Source organism: Notolepis coatsorum (assembly GCF_963971535.1).
Source record: "Notolepis coatsorum genome assembly, chromosome: 18".
Classification (NCBI taxonomy): Eukaryota; Metazoa; Chordata; class Actinopteri; order Aulopiformes; family Paralepididae; genus Notolepis; species Notolepis coatsorum.
In genome coordinates this window covers 88,822,179-88,829,991 of record NC_140182.1, presented here as the reverse complement: position 1 = coordinate 88,829,991, position 7,813 = coordinate 88,822,179, and the positions used below count along the sequence as shown (strand labels likewise).

Below are 7,813 nucleotides of genomic sequence, written 5' to 3'. Positions count from 1 at the left end.
GTCTCCAATGAGCAAGGAGCATCAAAAGCTCTTACAAAGTTATGTGCCTTGGATCAGCCCGTCAGTTCAGCTGCCATCCGGTTGTTGGGGGGGATGTGTAGCAGAGTGAAGCAGCCATGAATGCATTGTGTATCCATCACCAGCGTACAGTCCTCAGCTATGCTACCTCAGGGCACCTGACAGCCAACACTGCCTTCTGAACGGCGATGGGGATCATGTTTTCCTCCAGGCTGACTCTCTCCCTCTCCCTCTCTCTCTCCCTCTCTCTCTCTTCCACGTCTCAGATCATGACAAACCCTCTCCCTCCCGGCTATATCCCTGTGTGAAATATTAGGATGTCTCACTCCCCCTGCATAACATTCTGCCTACAACCTGCTCAACCAAGCAATTAAGCCTGCTCCCCTCATAACCTAAATCATTCAGCTCTTTGGGAATACGTGCCTGTTTATAATATTCATCATGTTCATCATCTTGACTGATGTGCAAAAGCATAGAGGGGTGCACGGTTAGACGGTTAGACTCTGGTTAAAAAGGTACCGGGTGCTGGTAATAGCGGTCAGTGGTCAGAAGAGCAGAACAGGCCGGCAGTGTGGCACGGAGGCAGAGAAGTATCCACGGTGGGTCGAGACCGCGGCATGCGAGGGGAGCGTCGGCACAGAATGGAAGGCGTGTGGGTCGAGAGCGCGGCATGCGAGGGGAGCGTCGGCACAGAATGGAAGGCGTGTGGGTCGAGAGCGTGTCAAGGTTGCCTGTCTGAGTGTTAGCGGTGAACCCTGTAGACTTGGACTTGGCCGTTAATGTTTGAGTTTGAAGTGCTGGCATGAAGCCCTGATGTGCTGTGAGCCCACATTGCAGGTTAAGGCCTGGATGGTGGTGAACTTCAAGCTGTGAGAGATATTGGTGGGTGGTGGTGGTAGGGATGGTGGTGGGGGGAGGGGGATGGTTTTTGTGTGTGTGTGTGTGTGTGTGTGTGTGTGTGTGTGTGTGTGTGTGTGTGTGTGTGTGTGTGTGTGTGTGTGTGTGTGTGTGTGTGTGTGTGTGTGTGTGTGTGTGTGTGTGTGTGTGGTGGCGGGCTGAGCAGCGAGGTTTACGGAGGCATGCAAGGGTGCTATAACCCCTGCAACACTGAGACAAGCCTCGCATACAGCTGCTCGGGGAGGAAGCGTGAGAATGAATGTGATCTCACCTCGCAGGCCTGTCATTACTACACTGGCTTTGTTATCAGCTGTAACTGAGCTCTAGAACATGGGGGGAAGGGTAAGGGGAAGGGAATAGAGGGGAGGGGAGAGGCAGGGGGCATGTGTGTGTGTGTGTGTGTGTGTGTGTGTGTGTGTGTGTGTGTGTGTGTGTGTGTGTGTGTGTGTGTGTGTGTGTGTGTGTGTGTGTGTGTGTCTGTGTGTGTGTGTGCATGTGTGTGTGTGTGTGTGTGTGTGTGTGTGTGTGTGTGTGTGTGTGAGTGTGTGTGTGGTGTGTGTGTGTGTGTGTGTGTGTGTAGTAACATGATAGAGCCTGAGGGGAAGGGTACAGGATAGGTGGTGAGGGATGGGTTTGGGACAGGGCCATTAAGTCCAAGGGCAAGGATGGCAGCCATAAACCCCCTCGGTGAGATAAGATCTGAAACCCACCTCACTATGGCGTCCCCTCCTCGCGGGATAATCCCCCCCCCCCCCCCCCCCCCAACATAAAAAGACGAGCCTCTCTCCAATCTGTAGGAAATCTCTATTCCCCAGGTTCCACCATCTAATGCCAGATTGACAAGCCGTTCATGCATCTGCCCACACTTCCCTGGGGCCTATGTGTATTTAAGATAGGCAAGAGGGACAAAGTTCACATTGTGTGTGTGTGCTCAAAAGTGCCACACCTAATTTATGGCTAAGATGTCCACTGTAGTCCATTAAAAAAAGGAATTGTGGTCACATAGTACATTACAGTAAGTTTAGTTATGTGGGTGTGGGCCTCAATATATGACAATGATTAGGCTACATGATAGTTTCATTTAGATGTTTATTTTAATGGAAAAAGAGGGAAAGGGTCTATGAAAATTACTATTTTAAATCAGCTACTAATCACATAAGGAAATTAAAAATAAATAGACGGATTATGACTTTGCTTCAGAAATTAAAATGACATAAGTCAGTAATCCAGTACAAAAAGAAAGAGACTTGAGATGGGTTCAAATACATGTGACCTCCAGAAGAAATATTGCAGCACTTTCTTAAATGCACTGCTTATAGCTCCGGCAGAGTGGCTGGATGACAGACACGTAAACTATTTGACAAAACTATGTAATATCGAAAAAGAAGACGGCATGTACTCAAAATACCTCAAAATATACAAAGCCTTAACTGTTGGGTGCTCAAGGCTCCCGTACTTATAAGGCAAGGAGGAGGAGGAGGCGGACGAAATGAATTTGCTACCAAGAAGAGGAAAGTTTCTAATTTTTGCAATGCCTGCTCTCACTGGCCAAAACAATCAGGGTGGACATAATCACAAATAGTTCATCACAGCCCCCCCCCCCCCCCCCCCCCCCCACCACTGTATACTATACACATACAGCACTCACTCCTCAGTGAACCTGTTCTGTTGTCTGTTATTTCCAAATGTTCCCCTTATATTACAGGGTATATGAGCTCACATTAGCCTTTTGGGATGGTGTGGAATCCTGAAAACACCGGTGTGTGACCCGAATGGGAAATGCCTCCTCCCCTCACACGTGCCCTAAAAAGGACATCTACGATGAGGAACTGTGGTACACTTGTCTTTTTCACCCTTGCGGGGAGCAGAAGAAAACATTCATCACCGCTCTCTTCTGCCTAGATAAGGTGTGTCTATTTATTCAGAGGGGAAGAGATAAACCCTGAATGAGGCACTGTGGGGCAGAGAGAGAGAGAGAAGAAAGAGGGAGCGAAGAGACCTGTTTGGTTTTCAATATGCCTGTGTCCCAGTGAGCAGATGGCTTCTATTGGAAAACCAGCCCTGCTCAGGCAGGAGTCCGGAGACTGACCCCAACTCTGCCCCGGTGCCCCCCTCCCAGCCACCACCAACCAGCCTTACCCACCCCGCCGGCTATACTGCCTCCACGTGCGCCCCCTCCCCTCCCAGAACATCCCACTCCACTGACACATGCCTTCTCTATTTGAATGACCACATCAAACAAGAGGTGGACGCAGGCAAATACTGCGGCATGGTCATGCTGGACCTACAAAAGGCCTTTGACACGGTCAATCACTCCATTCTGATTGACAAGCTAAAAGCAATTGGTTTTGATAGTCTATCAGTGAGCTGGATGCAATCATACCTTGAGGGGAGGGAACAGATGGTGGAGGTAAACGGTACCCTATCCCCCCCCCTCACAGTGAGCTGTGGTGTTCCACAAGGAAGCATACTAGGACCGCTACTGTTCCTAATTTATGCAAATGACATGTCGTCAGCTTGTGACTGCAACTTGTTCCTGTTTGCGGACGACTCAGCCCTGCTGGTCTCTGACAAGAACAAGTTACAGGTTGAAAAAACCCTCAGCTCGGAACTAGGCAGAATCTGCATATGGCTCGCTGATAACAAACTATCATTACACATGGGCAAAACAGAGTCCATTCTCTTCGGTTCAAATAACAAACTCAGCAAGACCGACGGCTTCTCAGTTACAGTGGGTGACAATATTGTCACAAGGAAAGATGAAATTACCTACCTGGGGTCCATCCTAGAGGCTAATCTCTCCTGTGACAAAATGGCATCCAATGTAATAAAAAAAGTCAACCAACGAACTCGATTCTTGTACCGGATCTCCTCTCTGGTAAACAAGAACACCCTGAAGACTCTGGCAGGAGCACTCATTCAGGGGTACTACGACTATGCTTGCACCTCATGGTACCAAAGCACCTCAAAGGCGCTAAAAACAAAATTACAAACATCTCAAAACAAACTGGTCAGACTACTGCTTGACCTTACTCCTAGAACCCACCTCACCCCTGCCCACTTCGACAACCTAGGATGGCTTAGAGTAGACGACAGAGTACAACAACTTGCAATGGGCCTGGTCTACAAGATACACTACACGACCAAGGTACCCATGTACATGTCAAAATACTTCCCAAAGGTCAGTGAATACCACGATCACAACACCAGAGGGAGCTCCACAAATCATGTCAAACCCAGATTCGGCTCAAATAAGGGACTAAACACGTTTCGCAATTATGCCACATCAATGTGGAACGCCCTACCCAAAGCTGTAAAGGAATGTGGATCACTACCCACTTTCAAAACCTCTCTCAAGGGACACCTACGGGAGACTGCAATTCAACACTGGCCCCTGTAAATATCCTAACCCAATCATTCCAACCCCCTCCAATGTACAGTCATTTACCTAGTATGGTTTTGTCAATAGTTCAATGTACAATTGTGTTTGTTTGTACAGTGTCTCCTCCCCCCCCCCCTCAATGTACAGTGTTACTTGTTTATACAGTATGCCCCCCGCCCCCCCCCCCCCCCCCCAACCACCTCCAATGTAAATTACCCAGTATGGTTGTCAATATCCCAATGTACCCAACCCCCCCCACCCAACCTCCAATGTACAGTTTCTACGTCAAATGTATATACTCCCTTTTCTTGACTCCTTCTGTATCACAAACAGTACTGTATTTGCAAATCGGGTATGTCATAAATGTATAGATGTAGCAGTACTGACTATCTGTATGTCATGTATGTCATATATGTCTATATGAATTGAAAATGGGGGACCCTGATGGAAACAAGACAAACGTCTTTCTCAGGTCTGCATCCCCTTAACAATTGTATGTATTGAGCCGTACTGTATTGTACCCATTCTGCAATCTGTTAAATAAAGTTTTCATTCATTCATTCATTCATTCATTCATTCATTCATTCATTCATCCCTGTGCACGCACGCACACACACACACACACACACACACACACTCGGACTAATCCATTTCCACTATGAGAACGTTTGTATATTTAATGGGGATAATCCACAGAAGACGGAGGAGCCCACGTACTGTGTGAAGGGGTAGGAATAAAGGGAGGATTTAGAAAGACAACAAGGCAGTACAGTGAGCCGCTGAGGGCCGGCGCTAGGGACAGAGAGATACAGACTGACAGTGGTGCTCTGGAGCTTCCACTGGGACATGAATGGGGCTTCTGTCTCCTTGTTCTCCACATGAAGAGATGTTAAGGGGGGGAACATTCAAACAAACAGGAGCCATTGCTCAGTCTACTGCTATCAATCAAAAGACCCGCGACAACAGTGTGTTCTTTCAACTGCTGGTGTACAAGTCACTGTCTGGAGGTGGCGCTGGGGGGACACGGTTGACATTGGCCAGCCTCGCTGAGACAGTTCCCCGCGAGGTGACAGAACAGATGCTCGGGTTCGAAGGCTCCCGATGTGACGTCACGGGTAGAGAGAGAACAGCTCTCCACAAGAGGGCTCGTCTCCAAAGTACCCAGCTGTTGGTAGAGACTACTAGAGCAAGTTTGGTCACTATGGCATCCAGGATGATTCTATGTATTCAAAACACAGTTTATCATACCGGCACATTATTATTATTATCACCAAGCTGTGCAAAGACGATATTGGCGAGACAGCAATCAGCTTTTAGAATTATGCACGATCTAGCTTTGCATAAAACAAACAGCATTCGTTCCGCTGCTGCACCGTTTAGATTTGTAGGAGAAAATTAGGCTGCGAGTGACATACTTATTATAAATCAATACTTTAGGATGCCCCGATCAATGCGAGCCAATTGGCCGTGCAATACTACACCTTGTATATTATCGTGTTCAAAGCAGCGATGTTATAGATCAACAATGTAATTTTACCCACACGCATATTGACGTAATTGGAGCAATGTTAAAACATGGTTTTCCTATTAATTAACATGGGTATATTGATATTGCTATGAAACGGAGGAGCAAACGGTATCCCGCTGCTAGTGGGATCAGCCTCTGCCCTGAACTCACCTTGTTGGAGGAAAGAGCGAACAGTCCGGATTTCGAGATCCCCCTTATATAAAATAAAAAAATAAGTCCGTATAAGCAAGTTCACATTTTACTCTCCCCACATGTCCGATCGGGTTACAGAAAGGCACTGTTCCGTGGGGAAATAGGCTACCGGTTGAGCGAACTAAGAGTCCAGAAAAAGACCAGGGACTTGCTCTCCTCCACGCCCAGCAGGTACCGAGTCACATGATGGGTCCTCCAGGTGAGTGTCTCCGGCAGCTCTAGTCTGCGCTCCTCCTCGGTCGGCAGCGACGCACCTGTGAGACCCGCTCCTCCCGCATTCAAGCCTTCAGCGACGGACCAGGAAACTGGGGGATTGCGCGCTGAGAGAAACCGACGCGCCGCCCGGGAACCGAGAGGAATATTCCTCCTCCCACTCCGAGAGATCACGGGCGAAACGACTGTACTGTGGTGACAACAACAAACATCAAGTAGAATGAAAGCGGGAGCACATTACCACCAGTACGGTACCAGGGCTGACGGGTGCTGCCTAGAACTGGACTTCTTCTTCCCGAATGCTTATGTAAATCGTTAAAAATGGGTTTAGATTGAAACCAACCATTCCTTAATTATTCAACTATAAATCCTTATAATCGTAATAATGCATATAAGCAATGTTTTACTAATGTTTAATAACTAAGTGATTCCAACAGTTTTCCCCTTTCTACCTTTTCTAACATTGTCTTTTGACAACACACAACTTATAATAACATAGAATACATTAAATAGCTTACATAATCAGAATGATGTGAATTTTCTGTTTTTATTTCATTCAACTTTAACACTTTGTATTATATTATATAGGCTATCATTGTGCTTCTTTATACCTGGGAAAGTGTCAATAGCATTCTTATTACTTGTTTTGCCGTACAATATGGCTCAATGCCACAGCGCATTGGGCACAATTGCCATTTAATGATGACCACCTGCTATTTGATCAAAATCACCTGTTTGTGTCCAAGATGTCTGCGGTCGAATACTATGAATATTCTGTTTGTCCAACAGAATAAACCATTACACTTTGTTATCCTGTAACAATTATTGGAAGTGTATTACATAATGTACACAGCCTACATTCCTTAGCTGCTGGGACTTTGCCACAGGACATGCCTGCATGTGGGACTGAAGCCAGATCATTTTCATCCTCACCTTGGTTGTTAAATAAACTGTTTATTCCCTGTGGGCCTGAGCTCACATAACACTACAGTCGGACGCAATGAGTTTTGTGGCCCTATATCTCATGTCTCGTTGTGCAGCTCGGTGTCACTTTGGTGAGTGATTTATGGCCATGCAAATGAGCCTGTCTGTTTGGGGGAGACGAGTCGTCTTTGCCCGATGGGCCCCTGGTGGGGGGACGATTGGGGGGGGGGGGGGGGTGAGTCAGTCCCCAACTGCTGACACAGGCACAAACTGGTAGCGATACACAGAGGGAGAGATGGGGAGATGGCCTTCACAGGTCCTCACATTGACTGATGAGATCAAGGGGAAAGTAGGCCATGCCAGACAAGTGTCAGCAAACAGACACTTGGAGATAGAGTGAGAGGGACAAACACTCTCTGAGTACAAACAGACACCTGGAGATAGAGTGAGGAGGGACAAACACTCTCTGAGGGCAAATAGAGCCTGTAGAATGGAAATCGGCAGAGTAGAGCAAGGTTGTTTTGGTGCCTGAGTTCAATATGTCCAAAGCTGTTTGTCTTAAGAGTAATGGGACTGAGTCTTGGACCATGTTAGCCCAAGGGAGGTTTCGCGAGATGGGCCTTTCAAGGCGTTCTCACCCCACTAAACTGGAATAGAAA

At 47.3% G+C, this 7,813-nt stretch overlaps 1 protein-coding gene across 1 annotated transcript in view; it reads right to left on the bottom strand.

Moving 5' to 3' along the window:
- plxnb2b (plexin b2b) overlaps positions 1-6,296 on the bottom strand; it is a 252,668-nt gene extending 246,372 nt beyond the window's left edge. The window contains exon 1 of the mRNA XM_084334929.1: positions 5,976-6,296. The gene's annotated coding sequence lies outside the window, so the exon portion shown is untranslated. The remainder of the gene's footprint in view (positions 1-5,975) is intronic.
- Between the last annotated feature and the right edge of the window lie 1,517 nt (positions 6,297-7,813).